Here is a 21560-nt window from a genome sequence, read left to right as displayed (position 1 = left end):
CGTAGAGCTACTTAGCCTTAAAAGTGACTTTCCAACTATGCATTTCTTTTGTGCATGGAGGGAGGATTTTACTTAAGAGTTTGCTGGCCTCACCCATACGTGAAGGGAGTGGTTGGACTGCTAGAAAGCAGGCTGCTATGCAAACTCTGAAAGATGCCAACAAACCAGGCCAGAAAACTACACCTGCACAAACCCCACCAAATGCATGAAACCAAGCAACCGTCAAAAAGGGGAAAATAACATTTTATTTGGAAACCTTGCCTGAGAGAATGGAGCAAGAGTTCACTTAGATCCAATTTTCATTTCTTTATGGGGTTAAAATAACAAATGATTAGTGTGGTGGACATACCTGCATTTACGGCAATGAGTGTATATATCACAATCATACCACCAGCTCCAATGTGGTCCTCTTCAGAGAGTGGTGATAACACAAATCTACTCAGCAAGAATAGTAGGATGGCCTAACAGATTAGTAATGGTAATGAAGGCTTTGATTTTTCAAAAAAGAAGATAACTCCAAAGGAATTTCACTGAAAAAGGCACAATAAATCACAAACTTTCAGTAGCATACCAGAGCTGTGTCCCTTACAGGATGTCCCCCCACCCCACTGTGACCTCCACTGCCATAGCCCTCAGAGCTGTTTATTTGTGCTCTTTTCTCATGCTTTTGGCTTAGAACAGACTCTCTTCCATTTGTGCTTGCAGAAATCCTTCCCAAGGCCCAAGATCCAACTCTAGCCCCTACCCCCTGAGACCTCTCCTGATGCTTCCACGTGGAAAAAATCCCTATGTTTTTTTAAACTTTACACAAGACTAAAAAGATTCTGAAAAACACACTGACTCTCTTGTGGCACTTGCTCTTCACCTTGCATTACGGTGACTTGTTACACTGTCCTACTGGAGGCTGCCTGAGGGCCAGATGATCTCAGACTCACTTCTAAACTCCAAGCGGTGTTTATCCCTGGAAACACTGTAAGTACTCAGTGCCCCAAAAGACAGTGGTCTGGGTCTTCCATAATTTGTCACGATGGCCTATGGCAAATGGGTCTGTAGGTACTGACTCCTGGATCCCGACTTTTTACTCTACTCTTCTGATGTCATTTCACAGATTGCAAATTTGCCCAACAATATACTGGGGATGCAGTTGGGGGAAAGCTGGTTTCAATTATTTCCCTAAAGCTGAAACAGATATGCCTCAGAAGGGACATAATGAAGACACTTTAATTATCTTACAATACACGTTTCACACTGCTTCATTTTTAATCAAACATAAACATACATGAGGAGGATTTTCTATCTAACTTTCAGGTTATTTTCTCATACTTTCAAGTCTGGCTATTTCTTGTGAAGCACTAGGAAGTAGGAATGCAGAAGTACGGGCCTGTAGGTGGGTAACCGTGTTGAAAAGAGAAGTCCCATCAAATCCTGTTTTGCAAGGCAAGACCCAGGACAAAGATACAGGTGTTCAGCTCAAAGCTGTTTAAATTCCACAGCATGCAGCACACAATGGTGAATGAACCTGGCTGGTCTGAGTCTCAAAAAGGAAACTTGCATCATGAAAATCTGTCTTTCTATCCACAGTTTGCACACACCATGGAGCGGCCTGCAGGCACTTCAAACAGAGGTGTGGCTCTATATACCGCAGGCTGGGATTTGTCTTTATGTTTGTATGTGATGTCTTAGGAACAAATAATTTGTGCTATTCCAGAATTTGGGGGAGAATCTCTACAGCTGTCCTTCTCAGAAACCTAGGAATGCCAAGAAGCTTCCACTAACCCAATAACTGAACATGCATATTACTTGAACTTCATAAAAGCCTTGGATAGTACCTGAGGTATTATTTCCTCAGATATGCCCAATGAGGCATCAGGAGAACAAGTTCACCCCAAATTTCTCTATGGGCACCATAGTAAGTGTAAGAGTGCACACCTGCACCATGCTCACTGGGGCCAGGCACTGTCCCAAATACTTAACATATACCAACTCAAGGAGTACTCATTTTAACTCTGCGAGGAGGCACTATTAATTATCATGGCCCATTTCACAGATGATGACATTAAGACTTAGGTAAAGTTGTTTACTTGAGGCCACTCAGCTAAAAAATGTGACAGTGCCAAGACCTGAAGTTGCTGTGGCCCTGACATCTGTGCTTATAACTACTATTACCATATTGCAGAAAGAATTCCCTAACCCGCTCTGGGCAAAAATCGGGCTGTCAGTTAAACATTTATTTGAACTGTTTCCCTCTTTTGTCCCTTCTGAAATTCCGCGCTAGAACGCATATTCACTTCTTCCTTGATTTTCAAAGGCAAAGATGCCCGAGTTAGAGTGGACTTGCAAGCCTCTTTTCCCAGGATCAGACTGACCAAAGAGAAGAGATGGCACATTTTCAGAGCTCAAACTGTGGGACAGAGTCAGGCATAAACCACCATCTGTGAGTGGACTCTGCCAGAAACAGGATAGCTTGGACCCAATTGTTGAAAGACACGGGGTGGGTGTGGGGGGGGCAGTAGACACCCACCTCCTCCTTCCTGTGAGCTGGTGGCTCCTGGGAGACATGGGGGCTCTTGTAGAGCCTGGCAGGTGCTCCTCCACTGTGGGGGAGGGCCGCTCACTTTGCTTTCTCAGATCTGGCTTCGCATGCACAACGCAGGCCTCACGATGCACTTGGGGCAGCAAAGAAGACGGCAACTTGCGAGTCTGGGGGGCACTCCTTTGAATGTGGGGAGTCGGTGTAGCGACTACCAGCAAAAGCACCAGAACAGGAGCAGCACGGGGGCTGGGAGGGGTATTCTGTGATTGGGCTCCAAAGCCTAGGGCCTGGGGACTTCCTGGTAACCTGACTTCTTCCCACTGAAGATCAAGTCTCTGGTGCCTGACTTGCCATCAGCTCCTGCTTTTCCTGCATCTCTTTTAGGCTGAGGATATAAACCTACCTTATTTACCCTCCCAGCTTTAGTTCTCAGGGAAGCATTTGAATGCCGTCCAGGTAAATGGGTGAGGAGCCAAGACAAAGTCGGCCACGGGGAAGGAAATGGGCCCAACAGTGCACCTGGACGGATCCTGCCCTCAGTCACATGCAACAGAGCCAAAGCGAGCCAGGATGAGTGCTGGGTGAAGATTCTCTACCAACTTCATTTCTCCCAAGAATTCCTCCTTCCTTGGAACAGATTTCTTTTCTAGTGATGCTCCCACACATTGCTTCAGCCTCCACATAGCTCTTCCTTAATTTCCAGCTGCACTGCAAACTGTTTACCTATCCATCTCTGCCACTAGGTTATAAATTTCCTAGAGGATAGGGCCCTAGTTCATTTTGGTTTCTCCCGCAAACACCTACTCTTCCCACTTTATGCAGAGCATGGGATTCGGGAACCGCTGGCTGAGATAATTACAAAACTTACACTAGCATGAAACATGCAGCATCTGCGTTCCACTTCCAATTTCTTACCTCGTTTAACCCTCAGAATAATCCTGCTAATAGCTACTACTGTTCTTTCCCCACTGCGATGAAGGAATGTGAAGCCTGAGTCCCATCATGACCTGACCTCGCCAGGATCCGAACCCAGACTGTAGCCACAGTGTGTGTTCTTAACCAGCAATGGCACACATGCACTGCCTCTCCATGCCCTGAAACTCCAGGAGTATCAGTAACAATAGCATTTTAGTACGGAAGGGACCTACGAGCTCTTAATCCCCCACGAGTTTGCCCTTGCAGTGCCCTCTGCTAGGAAAGCCCTTCTTCCCTCTTTTGTTCCTGGACATGCTACTTGTCTCCTCAAGACTGCCCAAGAATTGCCCCTGGACATCCCTCACCGTTCCCCCAGGTGGTGAGGGATCCTCTGCTGGTTTCTTAGATATGCTGTCCTTTGCCGTGTCCCATCCTATAATATCTGCTGCTTTTCTCCTCAATCTCCTGCCGTGGAAATAGGAGCTCTCAGAAGGCAAGGTCCGTCTTGACACAGTACTCAGTGTGGAAGTAATCGACAGCTGCTGGCTCTATCAGCTTATTTAGTACCTATTAGGTGCTACTTACTGTGTGAGGGGAACTCATATACTAATCAAATTTAATTCTCTCAACTTCTGTGAGCTGGGTGTCAAATCACCCCATTTTTTGGATGAGTAATCTAAGGCTTACAATGTCACATAGACAATATTTGAGTAAAATCTTCTCCCTAGCCCAGTCTGGTAACCTGCCAGCATCTCTCTGGTGTCCTGACCCCTAAACATAAGGCAGGGCCAGCACCAGGAGGGATGTGGAATGTTCTTCAGGTCATTTGTGGATGGGTCTCTTGGGGTCTTGCTCCTGGGCCCTGACCTGAGCGGGAAAGGGATACAGTCTCCAGGCGAATTGGACCTCTCAAAATTCAACTCATCACCCAACTGTCTCCTATCACTCAGGTTTCATGTGTGTGTTGTAACTGAGCCCTAGGAAATCGGGGTCACTAACTATAAAGGACTTTCAGTAAGGAATGATCATTTTCATTAAATTTAACTTTTATGGGCAGCCTGGGTGGCTCAGTGGTTTAGCGCCGCTTTCAGCCCAGGGCCTGATCCTGGAGACCTGGGATCGAGTTCCACGTCAGGCTCCCTGCATGGAGCCTGCTTCTTCCTCTGCCTGTGTCTCTGACTCTCTCTCTCTCTCTCTCTCTCTCTCATGAATAATAAAAAGAAAACCTAAAAAAATAAATTTAACTTTTATGCAATGATCTCAGCATAAGGATTAAAAGATATGTATGTTGTATCGAGCTTATATATGAACCATCAGAAACCCAATGAGATCTTACATCTGTAAGGGATTCTAAGTCTCCAAGGAAGAAAGCCAACTCAAAAATGATGAATGAATCAAAACCAAGTACTTAGATTGCCTATCAGGTCTTGATACCTGTGCTGAATCCCATGTAATGTAGAAGACTTATTTTTATTAGCTATACAGTATACATTAATACACATAAAGTAGGCCAATGAAGTCTAAAAATGACCTCTTATTCATGATCATAATTTTCTTTCTGGGTATAGGAAATATTTTATTCTGGGTTTAACTCTTGTAGTTCTTACTTAAAATGATTCTAGCTAGCTTTAGATTTGTGCCTAACTTTTAGGAAAAACTTGTAACTCTATGGCTTTATAGTTCACTAGTTCAGTATTCAGATTTCTAAAACTTATTTAGAATTTAGGGGAGTAGCATTTGAAACTAATTTATAGAGCCACAATGGATGGAGGAAAAGGAAGAACAGAAAATTAAGAGGGAAAAAACCTTGAAAATGTCATGAGAAAAACCAGTTAGGTACAGCCTATTTTAAACTCCAAGTAGTCACTACACCTCCTTGGTAAAGGGACTGTAAGTATTTGCCTACAAGTTGTTTTTTTTTTTTTTTTTTCCCCTACAAAGAAATCCCTTCCTAATCTCCATAGCTTGAACACTTAAAACTTTTACATCCCTGGCTAATTCAGAGTCTTCATCTAGACAAAAATTGTAAGGCATGACTCAATGTAATCCATGCTTTTGCAAGAGCTACAATCTTATATTTTGATTTAGTAAGTGTTTAACGTTCAGTAAAAATATTTTTTCTTTTCATATTTTTGTGTTTCGTGAGAATACGAAAAACTGTTGACAGACTAGACCAGAATACACGTTACCAGTTTCTTCTTAATGGGAAAATCAGACTGCTCAACAGAGGCCCCTGTATCTCGTCAAGCACTCCTGCACCTGCCTGATTTCCAGCAGGAGGGGGGATTTCTCAGGTGGTTAGTCAGAGCCAGCTGAGGGGGGGTTGCTTTTTGAGCTGGGACTTGCCACTGCCAAGAATCTGCAGGAAGGCTGAACTGTGCTCTTGGACATGGCTGCTCTGGGAAGCGAGGTGGACTATTATAAGCTAGAGAGGGGTCAAACAAAATAGACTTGCAACGAGTTAGAACAGAGACCAGGGAGTGAAAAAAAGTAGATGGTACTGGGGAACAGAATGATCAGAAAACAGACCTCTGGTTCTCCCGTGATCTTGATCTTTTTTTTTTTTTTCATGATCTTGATCTTAAGCTGAACCCCAGTGCTCTTTGTAAGACTAACTTACCCATTGTTTTTGGTCCTACCTACTCCATGTAGGTACAATTCCTACTAATGTCCTTCTTGGGGCAGGTCCCAGGTGATATGGTTTGGGGCCTGAAACTAGCCTCTGCAAGTTTTCACACTCTGTGTAATTAGTATCTTCATACAAGCCATGTGCTTATTCTCTTGATCTGTTTCGTACATAAAATAACTAAGCAAAAAGATGCCTTTCCAAGGCAAAGAAAATCACAGATGTCAACTTCACTCTTTTATATGGACTTAGTCAAAGACAACAGGCAGCAAAAAGAGTTAATGAAAACTCGGATTACCATATAGCTGACCATCTAGATACTGTAATGGCCACTCTATCAATAGAGTAAATAAAAAATAAAAAGGATTTGCTAATTTGATTTCAGACAATGGAATTATCCAAATAGAGATGCAAACAGAGATAACCACAATCAAACACTGGTCAGCATCTTGCCTAAGCTTATCTTAGCATAAAATAATTCCCTCGTTTCCACACCATCTCTGATGAGTCCTTATAAATTTCTCGACCCCAGGCTTCTCTACTCATTTTTTTTTTGACAATTCTATTAAAAGTGACTATGTAAACCTTTGATTTTGATGTTTGCATTTCCTTTGGAAACTCTTAAATGCACAAGCCTTCTGAGTACCATTCTTAGAGGAATCTCTTTTTGCTTTGTTCCTCCTTGAAAGTCCAGGACTCAAAGATTCATTATCCTTCTCCCCAAAGTGTCACCGCCATTATTTACGGTCCACGTGTGCTCTTAGTGCATTATCCTCAGATCCTTAGGGTTTTGACTCTCTTTGTATACAACCAGTGGTATACAAGATGAGTTCTCCTTTGCCACTTTCAAGAACCCAGTTCTTTATGCATTCATTTATTCACGTCTTCCATGGTCCAGTCCCAAACTTCTGCTGCTTCCAATCCACCTTGTACATGACAGCTAAAGCCATTCTCCTCAGATGTTGTTTTGCTCATGTTACTAACTTCCTCAGGACTCTGAAACAGTTTCCACTTGTGTCTTGCATAACACCTGATTAGTGCTTTTAAGATCCTTCAATAGTCAGCACCCTTATCTAGTTGTCCTCTTCTCCGGCCATGACTCAGCTGTACTTACTCTACACTACCCGCAGCAAAGCAAAACACTGTGCGTCTTACATTATACACACCAGCAGGGGGGTGCACAGTCCAGAAGGGTTTTGAGTGTGCTTTTGTACACACACTGGAAGACTTCTCAAAAAAAGATGAAGCATCAGAGTGAAAATCTAACAGAAATGTTAGATCCAGTGTCTCTAGCCTCCTACCTTCCTATCATTTTTATTCTTTTCTACAAACCAAACAGCATTAGCTTTCAGAAATTTCAGACCAGCCCCCACTACTGCTATCCCTCAATTTACTAACTTTCTGGACCTTTTATTTATTTTTTCTGGGTAGTAGGATGAGGGTGAAAGGGAAGTGTCTACATACAAAAAACCCTTGTTTTCAGGTTCTGTTGGCCATCGGAGTCACTGGGGAATACCAACACAGAACATCAGAAGATTAATAAGGCTTTGAGGCCAAAAGCAATATCTACTCCAGCGAACCACGAAGACAGTACTGCCAATCGATAATGAACACTGGTGATCTTTACTGCCTTGAAGCATTTCTCATTCTCTTCAGGCTGTGAGTCATCAGACATGCCATTCTTCCCCCACCTGGCAAAATCTCTGTTGCCTCTATGACAAATCATGCCTTAGCTTCCCTTGGAAATATTGCTTGAGGCTCAAATTCCCTATGAAATCATTCCAGACCAACTGCACCTGGCACCAGACACGCCAATTATACCAGGAACCCCTTTATTCACGCTGTCTCTCTCATTTTCCTCCCCTTTCTCATTACTCAGCATTGCCTTAGGGCTAGCATCTTCTACACATGAATTTACATATTCACATGCATACATGTTTACACAGACACTTCGCAGTGGTGGTGGGGTGGGGATGCTGGAGACTTTTTTATTTTCTTCCCTTTGTTGACTTACGCCTTCTTTTTCCTTTGAAATTTCCCTTATTGGGCACTGAATACAGTGGAGGCTCTGTAACTGTTACAAATATAGCAACTGTAATTTAAAGAAAACTTTTGAAGAGTAAAGTTTAGCAACTGAACTTTAACACCACAAAATTAACATATTACTGAAGACTCCAAAGGCAAAAAAAAAAAAAAAAAAAAAAAAAGGAAAAAGAAAGCTCTTATATACGGCCTTCTTTCCTTTGTTTTCATTTATAGAATGAAACCTTAGGGGATCCCTGGGTGGCTCAGCGGTTTGGTGCCTGCCTTTGGCTCTGGCATGATCCTGGAGTCCCGGGATCGAGTCCCATATCGGGCTCCCTGCATGGAGCCTGCTTCTCCCTCTGCCTGTGTCTCTGCCTCTATCATGAATAAATAAATAAAATCTTAAAAAAAAAAAAAAGAAACCTTAGGGACTGCATGCTCTATAGATTTTAATCATTCCAACACTGGGTTGAAAGTTCTTCTGATTTAGTGAGTATGAAGAATAATAATTGTGAAAAATGCTTTTACCTTCAAGTTTGTATGGTAACATGAAAAAAATACCTCAAAATATTACTAGTGGCCAAGAAAAGTCTCTGGAGGTGCTTTATGGACAGGCCAATCTTTAATTCCTGTAAGGCTGACCATTTAGACATTTACATAAACTACTTCAAAACCTGTATGGCATGAGGTGGGCACTAATAAACAGTTGACTGAACGATTTGCTTTGTTATTACTTAACTGCTCCCTGTCGGTGTAAATTCTCTCCAACCCTAAGCCTAAGGAGGGGTCGGGTCCATGCTTCCTTTCTCACACTTCAGGTCTCGCGTGGTCCTAAGTATGTCAACATTTAACAATACCCCTGAGATGATCAAAAATCGTTGGTATGTGAGCTGTGCTCCTGGAATGCTTACAGGTACTTCAAAATTGGTTTTAATTTGGTCTGTCCCTAACTGTAATCTCGTTCTTAACAGTTTACACAATGGCACATTTTCCTTTTCTGACAGAGGACGAATCTGGAGTTGGAAAAGTAAAACGTCAGTGATGTTTTGCTGTATTTACTAACGGAATAACTTCTATAAAAAGTGTTGTTGGTATGGCTGGGTGAAGACAAGTTCAAATACTGGCAAAGGAAGGGAATTCACACAGCGGTGGAGGCCCAGGCTTGGGTTTTCCACTTTCTCTTCCCCATAGATGAATTTCTCCCTCATCCCATCTATCGATGAGAGATCCAGATAGATGACTTTGCTTAATATATTTGAAATAAATGACCCACATTCCAGGAATGAACCTTTTCACTAATCCAATTTAGGAGCATTAGGATATCACACACAAACATCTTAGATTTGCCTCTGTTTGTCACCACTTCTATCCATTAATTCCTCCTAATTTCATCTACTTCTCTACTACTCATGCCCTTGACTGGGTCTTTATCATCTTGCCACAGACCAGGACTCTAGTTTCAGCCCCACTTGAATCCATCTCAGAAACGGAGTTCTCTGCTCCACTTCTTTCAAAGACTCCCTAAGATCAACACAAGTAGACAATCCAGCTCCTGAACCTTTATGACATCATTTCCTATCACATCTTAACTTACACTTACCAACCTTCAGTGTGCCTCAGAATAACCAGGAAAGTTTGTAGAACGCAGACTTCTAGGCCTCACCCAAAGATGTGCAAAGTCAGCACTGGGTGGGAGCCAGAAATTTTCAAGTGCCTTGTGATTCACTGCAGGGAGTGTGAATGGATCGCATCTGCAGATGCACTGCCCCTCTATCCAACTGCTGCTAGGAACTTACCCCGTGCACTTTCTACCTATTCTGTCTTCTTCAAGATATGCCCTGTCCAGAGCATCCTTGCCACCATTTGCTTTCCGCTGAATCTTGAATTAAGCCTCCACAGCTACAGGCTCAGCCTTCAGCCTCACATGTGCTCAGTGTTCTTCCTTCTTTTGCATTTTCAGTTTTTCTTAGAATTCACCATACTAAACTGATACTATCTATTGATGTTTGTCTCAGTCACAAGATTTGGGGCTACTGAATAATACTGGTTAAATGAAACTGACAAAATGAAGCATATGATGAAATAATACTGCTCCCAGATGGATCTTCCTTTATGAGCCAAAGGCAAGCGCATGGGTAAAAGCAAAACAACTCCTATCTCAAGTCCCAAAATCTAGTGGACATTAAAGGCATGGATCTGATGCTGTGCTGCCTGGGGTTTGCCCAACACGGGTCATCTACTTGTTTTATGACCTTTCTAGGTCTCACTTTCCTACTAACATGGCTAAGGGGATTAGGGGAGATAACAGATGCCAAGTTCATGGCACAAGTTCAGGCACCAGGTAACCACTTAGCCATGTTAGCTCTGTTTATATGTGGCCAAAAGGCATCACCCAAATTGCTATCCTCAGATGAGTGCTTGCACTCCTGTGTAGTACGTGGGGGAAATGTTTAGATGTGTCTACACTGCTTCCATATGTGGAAACATGGCCAAAAAAATGAACTTACTGCAAGATAGCTAACTTTGACGTTGTTGTATCCAAATGATGCTGAGATTCTGCTACCATCAAAAATCGTATCTTATAGATTCTATGTAATTTTATTAAATTAAAATTTGGCTACTGAATTAAAGTTAAATTAATTTAAATTGAAATTATTTGGCTATTGAAAAAATTTGATAATTTATTTTTATTTTTATTTTTTTTAAAGAAAGCACCAGTCATCTCCTTAGCACTATAAAATTCTAATTAATCTCTGTATATTCAGTTGATAGCATTGCTACTGTCAGGGGTTAAAAGTCCATATACAAAGACACACTTTTTAGGTTTTCTTAATTCAGTCCCATAAGGACCTCGAGCATGATCACAAAAGATGGACAAAGGTTAGGCAAAGGAAAGGGGCCTGGATGTGAAGATGCGCCAGGCAGAGAGGGAAAGTGACAGGCTCCCTGAGGTGGGCTAGGTGCTTCCCGGTGGGTCCCTTCACCCCACAGCCCCACCTGGCTCACGGCACCGGCCCGCTGCACAGGGGTGCTGTGAACTCCCCAGCGCATTTTGCTCTTCATGACAAGTTTTGTTTCTTATTCATCTTTGTATTCCTAGGGCCTAGTGCCATGTTTGGACAGGGCTGGCACTAAATAAATGTTTGCCAAATGATGTTTCTTTAGCACAATAATTTGTGAGAGTGGTATTTTGTTCCAGTGTGCTGCCAAGAAAGAAACAGGCCAACAGATCTTGCTCACTGGGTAGGTCCTTTGAGCACAAATCTTAGAAAGCAGAATTTCACAAATTCAGGAATAGGCATTCTGATACCTGAATTGCACTATCCACAAGCAAAGGTTCCTTCTGGTTACTGAATGTGAGAATTGCTTAATTTGTACTTCTTAAGAAGAGCTGCATCTATTGGGCAGCCGGGATGGCTCAGCGGTTTAGCGCCGCCTTCAGCCCAGGGCCTGATCCTGGAGACCTAAGATCGAGTCCAACGTCGAGCTCCCTGCATGGAGCCTGCTTCTCCCTCTGCCTGTCTCTCTGCCTCTCTCTCTGTGTCTCTCATAAATAAATAAAATCTTAAAAAAAAAAAATCCTTAAGAGCTGCATCTAGTATCATGTGTGGACATGATATGTGTGGATGGAATTCCTCTTTTGTGATGTGTCTCATAAATGTCTTTGTTCCTCAGGGTTTGGGTCTGAGCTCTCTATGGATGGGACACATTTGAATTTTCCTTTTATTTTTGGGGCCAGCACGTCAAAATTCAAAAAGTAAAAATCCACACTCATCCTCCTCTCTACACCCGTACCCTCTTCTCTGGTCCCTGTCTGAATAAACAGTATCAAGATCCATCCAGTTGGCTGGCCCTGAAACTTGGTGGTCACTCTGCCTCTGCCTCTTCTAGGTTTGCAACATTTATTCAACCAACCGGACTCCTACTAAGTCTGCTTGGGAGGCTGTGCTTCTTTCCATCCCCACTGTCACTGCATAGCTTGGCCCTGAGGTTCTTACCTAGGTTATCAGTTAGCAGATTACTATCTAATCAGTCTCCAGTTTTATTGCCCCTTGTTCTTCCCAGTCCCTAGACTACTTGCATCCAAAGTGATCTTTCTAAATTTGATGTCATCCTTCTGTCTAAAACTACCAGTAGCTCTCTCTGGTCTCTATGATAACGTCTAATCCCCCCCTATAGGTCAGTGAGCCCCTGCCTTCTTCTCCACCTCATCTCTCAACACCCACCCCCCACCACCTTGTTTTCTCTTTTCCAGCCATGCCAAACATTTTACAGTACCCCAAATACATGTGGGCCATTATCCTTTGCACTCTTCTCTACCTTTTTCTGGAAACATCTACACATCCTTCGGTTTTCAAGCTGGGTACCACCTGCACAATCAATGCCTCTAGCCCCAGGCTAGGGTTAAGCTCTTCCTATGTGCTACCTTAGCTCCTAGCAAGGGGGCAATCATCTGAGATGTAACTGCATTTTTATCTGTCCTAACATGTGATGGAAAGGACTGGATCCTAATCATAATTTTGCATTTACACAGCATGCCATCCACTAATGTTATAATAATGATTAAAATTAATATTTCATGGAGATAAAAACCAAGCCTTATAAGATGGGCTGGTAACCTAGTGTCTTTTCTGCAAATCCAGACCAGGGTATTAATTAGTGTGTTAATTTGCAATCCTTCCACGGCATTTGTATCTCTGCAAGGTATTCTAGTAGTCACAGTTCAATTGATTCTCAAATCACTGGGGTGAGTAGGAGGAGTGGGAATGAGTAACAAGGACCTGTGGAGCATGGGCATGGCTCCTCCATTCCCACTCCTGAACCTGAAAGTCCAACTCTTTTAGATTTTTCCTCAACATATTTTGACTAGTAGGTTCCTGACATGAATATCAAACCTTTCCCCTAATGTATGGAAGTGAGCATAGGAAATCCTGAAATACTAATTCAGAAAACTCCTGCACCAATGAAAAAAATGAAATAGATAGGGATCTCTGGACCAAGATAATTGAGATCAAAGCTTGAGGGACTCGATACAGTAAACCTCAGCAAAAAAATGTTAACCTTATTCAAAAGTTTTTAAAAACAAAAATATAGCAAAGTTATTTGTTAATCTCTGGCATAATCAATTATTTAAAAAATGCTAGGAAAGGAATTAATGTATTTTCCTTGGTTTGAATAAGTTTCTTTTGGCACTCAGGGAAATCCTAAGAAGATTTGACTTCAAAGAGTCGTACTCTTTTGGAGGTGATCTTGATTCCTTACATATTAATTAAATTCCTGATAAAGAAGCTTATTGTGAATTGAGGATATTATACAAATAAATGTGAAACACCAACTGAAACAGAAGGGCAAAATTATTAAAAGCTTATTTGGTTTTATTCTCAAGAGGCCGTTGTACTAAAGCTGAATGACTTACATAAATACCTTTGGCATTTGTTGGATCCTGTTCCCAAACACAATGTTCATATTTCATCTATAATAAGAAAAGCATCTCAAAGATTTGCAAGGCACTAGTCTTGCAAGCGTCCCGTTTGGTGTCTTGAGTAAAGTGAGGTTGGCAGAGTCAGCTTAATCCATAATGGAAAGTTGTGAGCGGGGTGCTTTGGCCGCCTGGCAGCTGCAGCTCAGGAGTCTCCCAGCTGTGTTAGCATGCACACAGAACTCCGCCACTTGCCTGAAAACAGAGTAGCTCCAGATCAAGGCTAAAATTTGTACGGAGCACGTGGGATGGAACACGAATGCTATCACACCTTTGGCTTTCTGGGAAACAGAGTAAGGGGCCTTTTGTTACAAATGAAGTTACACTAGGAAGTAACTGCTGCTTTAATTCTTCCACGTTTACAGAATCGGGAAAAATGTCATGCTTCAGAGATAAATGAGATCGAACCTGCTGCAATTTGTACTGTCTAAGCGCACGCAGATTTTTACAGTTAAAACAAGGCCAACATGTGTCCCAAAAACCTAGCTTATCATCCCCCTGGAACATTGCTTTTTCCCTCCAGTCTTTGCAGCCAGTTTTTGCCAAGTAGATTTCTGCAGAATTCAACATTACCTCGTATCTCGTTCACACCATATACAGACAGCATCTTCTCCTTATGCTCTCTGCTTAATCAAAGTGGAGAGCCATTCCTATGTGATTCAGGGCTTTAAAAATGTATGTTTTTAATGGCCCACACATCTGAATAACTGTGTGACCCTCCTGTTATTATGGTGCAAGACCAATTTTCATTAAATTTGTATTGCTTGAACCTACTTGGTTGTCATTAGAACACACACCACCCTCAAGGCCTCAGTTTCTGAATGGGCTTGGACTTGGGAAGGTTGGATAAAGAGTTTTTAAAGAGAGGTCTCCAGAAACAAGATACCCTAGGAAAGTTTTACAAGGTTCCCATAACATAGTATGTTCCCATGTTATGTGTAACGACCTGCTAAGCAGTGAGGTACCATAAAATCAGAGCTGAAAGAGAGAAGCTGGGCATGTTCCTCTTATGGAGTACCAGCTTATCCACACTTTGCCCCTTATTTGGGGGCAGGTCAGAGCAGACGCCTCAGTATCTTTCTGGTTTCAGCTGCTCCCTCTGTACACCCACACAGAAAATCCTCAGTGACTGCTACAGAGAAGTCCTGGGCCCCTCACCACAGAGAAGTCCAGCTTTCTTTTTTTTTTTTTTTTTTTTAGTCCAGCTTTCTTTAAACAGCCTGGACAAGAACGTGAGGAAATTAGAGCAGACTCTTTGCTCTCACTCATGGGAAATGGGCATTCTTCAGTAAGGAGAAACATGTGTTTAAAATTTGTATGCACAATACATAAACTATAATAATCAAAGAATGGTGACTTACACTAGTATACCTACACAATATGAAGATAAAAATCTTTATTATCCTGCCTTCTCTTCAGAACATTACCCCAGCACAGCTTGATACAAATACATGTGTCATTTCCTTGCTCAATTTTTTTTTTCAGTCTTAAAATATGTAACTACTTGTTGACAATAGACTGACTTCAGAAAGATCTGAGGCTGGGAATGGGGTGAGTCTTGGTACATACCCACATCTAAACACAGGAGGTCATGCTTGGTGGATTTAACGCCTTTCCTTTTGCTTATCCCTGTTTTTGCTTCCCAAGCCTGCCTTCCTTTCCTTTTTCCTTCCTCTCTCCATCTTTACCTCTATCTCAGTCTGGTTTCTTGGTCACCTGTCAACTCGCACTTATGGGAATCATACTCATATGATTTCAAAACATGAACTGGATATGGTGATTCACAGTTTACATACAAAGCCCTATGCCATCCACTCTCTCATTCAACTCTTAAGACAATCCTCCTGTGAAGACAGAGGAACTATCAATCCCCATTTACAGGAACTTTTCTGCACCTCAGCCTGAGTGTATTATCCAAGACTCTGGAATCTGTTTGTAGAAAGGCTGGTAATAACAGGTGGAAAAGCCAGACAGGCAGCAAAGGTTGATACAGATGAGCATGGAAGGTAAAATTTAAAAAAAATCATTAATGCACTCAACACTGAAATCCACATTTTAGGTGATTCCCCCCAAATTTCTGTACCTATTTAATGGCTTCTTCAATAAAATGGCTTGCAAGACGTTACAAAAAATTCAACCTTCCTGCGAAAATCACTTAGGTTAAAAACTGAACATTTACGAGAGCCCCAGTAGAAGAAATTAAAAAAAAATCCATGGAAAAGATAATCTACAATTATTTTTAAAGATATGAGAGGACTACAAACATTACAGAAAAGAAAAAAAATCAGAATTTTGATTTACAAAAGAGAACTGGAATCCGCTTGCCCAACTGAATTTAAGAATTTCAAATTCCTGGCCCTTCACACGAACTTGGCAGAAGCTGAGCTTTTTTCCCCTACAATTGGTAGAAGTTTAATTTGGATCTGTAATGTGCACTGACTCATGGTTGACTCTAGGTTTTAATTACTAATAAGTGAAGTGTGAATCAAGTCAAGCAATCTTTTAAGGAACTGTTTCTATTGAACACTATTATTTGAGCTCATGAAAAATTTCAGCCAAAAAAAAAAAAAAAGACAAGAAAAATCTTCAAAAGGGAATAAAGGCAGCTGAATATTTAGCAAACAGATTCTTTAAAAAAACAGTAAGCTCTTATTTTCTGACCGATCACATAACTTGGTGATGTCAAACAGGCAGGATGAGCTAATATTTTTTATAGTGAGTATAAGCTGACTTTCTGGAGTTTCCACATCTGTTTAAGGGAAGCACTCACATGTATCACTGGACCAGCTCATTCCTACGAAGAATGGAGATAACAGTCTGGCTTACCCTCAAGTTCTTATTCCCAGGCCCTGACTTAGTAATGACTCTTTAACGATGTTGACATAGCTAAGGAAAAGCATACCTGTAACATACTTTTGCATTTTCTGTACTTCCTTGATTATTGCCAGATTTATAGCATGATGATTTCCTTTCTTTGAGGCTGGTTTATAAATGCCCAAGAAAATAGAATTAGAAGCGCTGGTAGTGTTTGTGGCCTAAGTAGTGAGAATTTAATTCACTTATTCATCAAATATTTACCAGAGCCCTTACGAGAGTGCCCTGATCTAAACCAGCTGCTGGGTGTTTAAAAGTGAGCAAAGCTGCCTTCAGGATCTGGCTTTCCGATCTACTTGGAGAAAGAGATACCAAACAAATATACTGAAATTCGATGAGAACTTAAGACAAATGGGCGTCTGGGTAGAAGGGGGTGGCAGTGGGGTGGGAGGGTGTGGGCTTAGGGAAACCTTCCGTGAGGAGACTTGATGCCTTACCCAGAAGATGGAGTGGCCTAAGGGGCCAGCTGGGGCAAGGGCACCAGGCAGGGGGAAAGCAAAGACTTCCCTTGGAACTGAAGAAAAGCTGTTGTGGCTGAACCATTCAGGTGATGGAGGAAAGAAGGAGAATGGTAATGAGTTATATCTTCTTAGAAGAAAACTATAGGAAATATACTTTCTTGGAGGATTTTTTTTGGGGGAAAAAAGTGTCATTTTTTTTATATTAAAGTCCAGAATCAGCAACATGGAATCCGATCTCTAATTCTGAAAACAGGTGCTGCAAGCTCACCTGTGCACCAGATAGCTTGAGTGTGGGCCTCCACATTGTATCTGGGGCTTCCATTGCCCTGTCACTACACGTGTGCCAGGCCCACCGGGGCTCCATCCCAACATTACCTATCTCAGGGCTGCTGTCACCACCTGAAGTCTGGGAGATGTTTGGAGCAGCAGTCACTGATATTTCACACTAGCCCTGGAAAGCCCGTCCAGCCACATACCCTCCCAGATTCAGTGAGGTGGGCCACAGAGTCAGAGAATGGTGGTCCAATCTACCCTCCCACTTTATTTTTTTTCTTCTAATCTGTATGATGCAACAAAGCCAGTACAAACAAATGCCTGTGGTTCTCAATTGGTCTCTCCCATCCCTGTCACCAGATATCTTCCATTCTTTAGCAGGACGATCATGTCCTCTGGGGCTCAGAGTCTACAAAGCTCTTCTTTGGTCTACATCCTTTTCTAGATTATCTGTCCTTTTCCACAAAGTGTGATTCTCTCAGGGGCACTTATTTGCTATCTCAGCCAAACGCCTCACCCTAAAATTCTTCCTTAAGACATCTTTCTCAAGGAACAGTTTTTTGAACACCTCATAAGCAATGACCAGAGACAAAAGTTACATGGAGTAAGAGTGATCAAGTGAGAGCTGTAACTGAAACAACAGGAAGAATGGGGTGATCTTGGGCAGAGCTGTAGTCTCCGCCTGTGAATGTGAGGAACCTGAAATATTCAGAGTTGCTCTCCTACCTCTTGGATATTTCTTTAAAAACAAGATTGAGACATTTTCTCAATTCCACATGATTTTTAACCCACAGGACCAAGACAGGAAGGGAAGAAACATTTTGTTACCTCTTATAGACACAGTACTTTTTAGATCAGAACAGAAACCTGAATAAAAGTTATAGGAGTCAGCAAATTATTAGTCTCCCTTGGAGTTTTCACTCTTTTGTGTGCTTTCTAGTAAACTATCAGTATCTGCGAATTCTCTATCTGCTGCATTATTTCCACTAACTGTTAGATGATCCTCACATTCCCTTACTGATAAGAATTAAATAGAGACCCCATAATACGCCTTCTGAAATGAGTCTCCCATGCATTTCCTGCAGAGACACACCACTCCCTCTGCGAAGAAGCAAAGAAAAGGTCCACAGACCTTCTTGAATCTCCGAGCCAAAGGTGGTTTCCCTGAAGGTGGATACCATTATTTTCTCTCAAGGCTAACTTGAGACTTTGCTTCAAGATGATATGGAGTGATGGCACAAAAATGGATCCATTTTCCTGAGACTTAAACAAAAATTCTCCATAGGGCTAAGAAATAACAGCAATAGAATAGTGATTAGCATTACCTGGATGGCGAACTAAGGTGGTCAGTCAGTGTTACCCTCTCTCTCTGTTGCTAATGGCCAACGAGCCATTTTCAGAGCTGCAGCTGCCAGGAGCCTCACTTTCTGGTTGTTACTTTGCCATTACTGGAGGAGGCCCAGGGGGAGGGTGTCACCTACGTTCTTAAACTTTTGATATTTTTTAAAATCAAAACATTAATAGTAACTACCGGAGGGGTCCAGGAAGGACTGAGCAGATAGGCATTATAAAGAGCTATTGTTTAGGGGATCCCTGGGTGGCTCAGCAGTTTAGCGCCTGCCTTTGGCCCAGGGTGCGATCCTGGAGTCCCGGGATTGAGTCCCACGTCAGACTCCCGGCATGGAGCCTGCTTCTCCCTCCTCCTATGTCTCTGCCATTCTCTCTATGTCTATCATAAATAAATAAATAAATCTTAAAAAAAAAAAAAAGAACTATGGTTTGTGACACATAGCAAGAAGGCATTCCCTCAGCCAGCAAGTTCCAAAACCTTCAAACAAGCTTTTTCTTTTTTTTTTAAAGTTTTACTCAATCATTTATTATTTTAGAGATTTATGAGAGAGAGAGAGAGAGAGAGAGAGAACACAAGTACGTGCGTGCACATGAGCACACAGGGTAAGAGGGAGAGAGAGATTTCCAAGCAGACTCCCTCCTGAGCATGGAGCCCCATGCGACAGGGGGCTCAATCTTATGACTCTGAGATCATGACCTGAGCTGAAATCAAGAGTCAGACAACCAACTGAGCCACCCAGGCACCCCAAAAAAGTTTTTAAAATAATGTAGAATTTTAAACTCAGAGCTACTGACTGAAGGGGAATGTCAGTCCTACAGCTACTTTCTACAAAAATCAGTGACAAAACTCTGCACCTGAAGCATTTATTAAAGCAAGGAATTGGGGCCCCTAGGTGGTTCAGTTGGTTGAGCATCTGCCTTCAGCTCAGGTCATGATCCCAGGGTCCTGGGATCCAACCCCACATCGGGCTCCCTGCTCATGGGGAGCCTGCTTCTCTATCTCCCTCCACCCTTCCTACTGTTTGTGCTCTCTCTCTCAAATAAATAAATAAATAAATAAATAAATAAATAAATAAATAAAATCTTAAAAAAAAAAGAGCAAGGAATCTGGAAAGAGAAGTAATATATGTGGATGTAAGATGTAAAAGGTTAATGGAGTATTTTGTCTCTTGTGTCATCTGAACAGCATAAGTATATTTCCTTACTGTGGTTAGAACACTTAATAGGAGACTTACACTCTTAACAATTTTTATGCGCACAATATTGTTAACTACATGCACAATCACCTCGCTTAACTGAAACTTTATAGCTGTTGAACAACAGCTCCCCATTTCCCCCCTCCCTCCAGCCTCTGGCAACCACCATTTTACTCTCTGTTTCTAGGAGTTTGACCATTTTAGACACCTCACTTAAGTGGAATCACAATTGTCCTGTGACTGGCTTATTTCACTTAGTATATAATTCATTCACTTAGTGAATGAATGTATTTACAAAATAGCTAAGTGAAATTTTTATGAAATAGTTAACTGGCTAAATTGTTGATTATAAACTATGTAATATAGTGTTCTCAAACTACATGACTACTATCCCCAAAAGATTTTCAACAGGGTTAATGTGGCTAGGACTTGGGTAAGAGTTTTATGATCTTCGTATAATTGGAGATTCTTGCATTACAAGCATTTCCCTTTCATTATGTAGATTTCTCCAATTTAAACTAATGATAAAAGTCAATAATCAAAGCAAGTGTAAGAAAATCATGTTAGATCGTCCTGCACAGGTGTACTTTCCATCTGCCAAGATCGAACTGCCTCTACTAGATCACTAGGTTGTAAGGTGAAAACAAAGGGGAGCATCCAAGAGTCCATTTAAAATTACAGACCAGGGCATAACCCAAGTTAGCTGAGGGCCAGGGGAACCAGTAAGATTAGATGTATCAAGTATCCCGTCTATAAGCAAACTGAAAAGCAAGTAATGTAACTTCCTGAAAGTCTGTGCTGATCAACAAGCAACATTAACTTTAAAACAGGATGAGTTTGGGATAAAGGTGGAAACCCTGCATATCTCAATATAATGCAAAAAACAAGACCAAGTAGTGCTTCAAATACTAAGAAATAAATAGTAGCCATAAAATAGGTTTTTTTTAAAGCAACTTCAGAAGTCTGAAAGTATTCCATTGAACCACATGAAATCGCCATTTTTTGCAATTTTGATCATTAAAAGGTCCAAATATCAGTAATTTCATATGGCTCAACCAAACCAAAAGAGGGTTCATTAATTCAATGCTAAGAATAAAAATCTGAAGACATGCTCATATCTTGTGGCTTCGAAAGGAAGCTTTACTTCTATGAGAAAATATTACTGAAACAGGAAGATAAATGTCTCAAGTCATACAAAACTGTGGCCAGTCAGTGGCCATGTAAATAAGCCTAAAAATAATATTTTCCATTTATAACCATCCTTTTTTGTCTACAATAGGACAATTCTATTCCCGATAGAGCTCTCCATCCCTCTCCCTGGATCCGTGAACCCAGCTATTAATGGTAAAACTTCAAGCACATAGTCCTTCTATGCCCACATGCACCCCACTTCTCAATCTATAATTCACCGCTTTCTCCTACTCACTCCATCCCTTCTCTACTGCTCTACTTTCTTCCAACTTTGGCACGCTGACAGTCCCATCTGTCCATGTCAGGTTCCCCCCCCCACCCCTTTCCTTTTAATACACCAGTGATCTAATCATTCCTGCACAGAATGCGGTGACTTGCATGAGCCTTAGTCCCTCTGCCATTCCCATATAGATGGGCTATGTTTTTTTTTTTTTTTGCAGTGATATTTATTTTTTTATTATCTATTTTTTTTAACTTAAATTTTAGGTAGTTAACACACAGTGCAATATTGGTTTCTGGAGTAGAAGTCAGTGATTCATCACATATACCACACCCAGGGCTCACCATAACAAGCGCCCTTAAGTTGGATGGGAGTTTTAAAGAATGCATGCAAGATGTGGTCTTATAACTGCATTTC

General features: G+C 41.7%; 1 protein-coding gene across 4 annotated transcripts in view; it reads right to left on the bottom strand.

Annotated features, from left to right (window-relative positions):
* The window catches only part of JPH1 (junctophilin 1), an 83749-nt gene that overhangs the window by 54852 nt on the left and 7337 nt on the right, over positions 1-21560 (bottom strand). The gene's annotated exons all lie outside the window — the stretch shown is intronic.

Source organism: Vulpes vulpes, chromosome 13, assembly GCF_048418805.1.
Source record: "Vulpes vulpes isolate BD-2025 chromosome 13, VulVul3, whole genome shotgun sequence".
Taxonomy (NCBI): Eukaryota; Metazoa; Chordata; class Mammalia; order Carnivora; family Canidae; genus Vulpes; species Vulpes vulpes.
This window is presented reverse-complemented; position numbering and strand designations above follow the sequence as displayed.